At 41.8% G+C, this 1,382-nt stretch overlaps 1 protein-coding gene across 1 annotated transcript in view; it reads right to left on the reverse strand.

Annotated features, from left to right (window-relative positions):
• cdh24b (cadherin 24, type 2b) overlaps positions 1-1,382 on the reverse strand; it is a 159,425-nt gene that overhangs the window by 18,172 nt on the left and 139,871 nt on the right. The gene's annotated exons all lie outside the window — the stretch shown is intronic.

Below are 1,382 nucleotides of genomic sequence, written 5' to 3' on the forward strand. Positions count from 1 at the left end.
GAAAAAAAAAATTGAGTAAATTATAAGGCTGAGCAAGTTAACACGTTATTATCGCATTAACGCATTAATTAATTAACACCGACAATTATTTAATCGCACATTAACGCAGTTTTCCTTATTATTATTATTTTGAAAGTCCGTTGCTCACTGGCTCTAAATACACAGACAAACCATGGGTCACAGGAGGGGTGGGATGTTGATCAGTACTGGCTTGGGATGGGAGTCATCATGTGTCTCAACCAATGAGAGCATTTGGGGGTGGGCCTAAATGCGATTAAGACTGCAGCAGCACTCACATGAACGCTACCGATAAAATTATTTAGGCTAAGTATCAACATTCACAAATCACTGTTCACTGTTATTTTAACAAAAGAATGCAACGTGCTCGTACTCAATAAGTGGGAAATAGGAAGTTTCCGATAGCACGTGAAGACAGCAGAGAAGCGTTTTCGCTCAGCACATTGGAGTGCATCGTTTTGTTAACTTTGTGGTTTATTATTTTGAGTCGTTTGGGACGCGGTAACACACGGCCCTCTCACAATATACTGCTTTACAGATCTATCACCTTTGCCGCTCAGAAATGTCCACGCAATCATGCTGCACGTATCAGAAGTTCCGCGCTCGGATGCAGTTAGCGCTCACACTACATGCGTACTGCGCCTGAGCCCAACTGAACCGTGCTCTGGCCTATGGGATTACATCTCTGCCACAATTCTGCGAGCGAAATATCATATTTTGAGCGTGCAAAGTGCGTTTTGCATGCGCGCGAACTGAGTTTTGTGGAGAAAATGTTTGTGTCGCAAAGAAGAAGTATTTAGAGCGCACGAAAATCAATTTTGCATTTAAAATACGTTTTTGGATTTGTGCAGACCTTCTCTTTTGCGCGTGCAACGTTTCACTAGCTTGCTCACCTGATGCCCCTCCTCGGTGCTCTCTACATGCCAACGGCTCGCTTGCTCAACACAACCCAGTGTTACAATATGCCATAATTCCAGCCAATCAGAGACGAGGCTGCTAAATTCTGATTGGCTGCCTTGACAACCAATCACAACATTCCTTGCATTACCTCGACAGCAGAAGAGGAAAAATACAGTGCATGCATAATTATTATGCAAGTTGATATTCTGATCATATTTTTTCCAAGCACATTTTACCAATTCCAAACCACATCAGTCTTAACAACTACTATTAATTGCATTTAATCATTTATAAGTGAAAGGTATGTAATGGATTACAATCAACCAAAAATTATTCAGACGGCTGTTATTATGACAGTATTTACACAACCATCAATACTTAGTCGCACAACCCTTAGCCTTAATGACAGCCTGTAGTCTCCTGGGCATGCTGTCATCCAGGTTCATGCAAACCTGAACTTCCTC

This window comes from Sinocyclocheilus anshuiensis, unplaced genomic scaffold (assembly GCF_001515605.1).
Source record: "Sinocyclocheilus anshuiensis isolate Anshui unplaced genomic scaffold, SAMN03320099.WGS_v1.1 scaffold4, whole genome shotgun sequence".
Lineage (NCBI taxonomy): Eukaryota > Metazoa > Chordata > Actinopteri > Cypriniformes > Cyprinidae > Sinocyclocheilus > Sinocyclocheilus anshuiensis.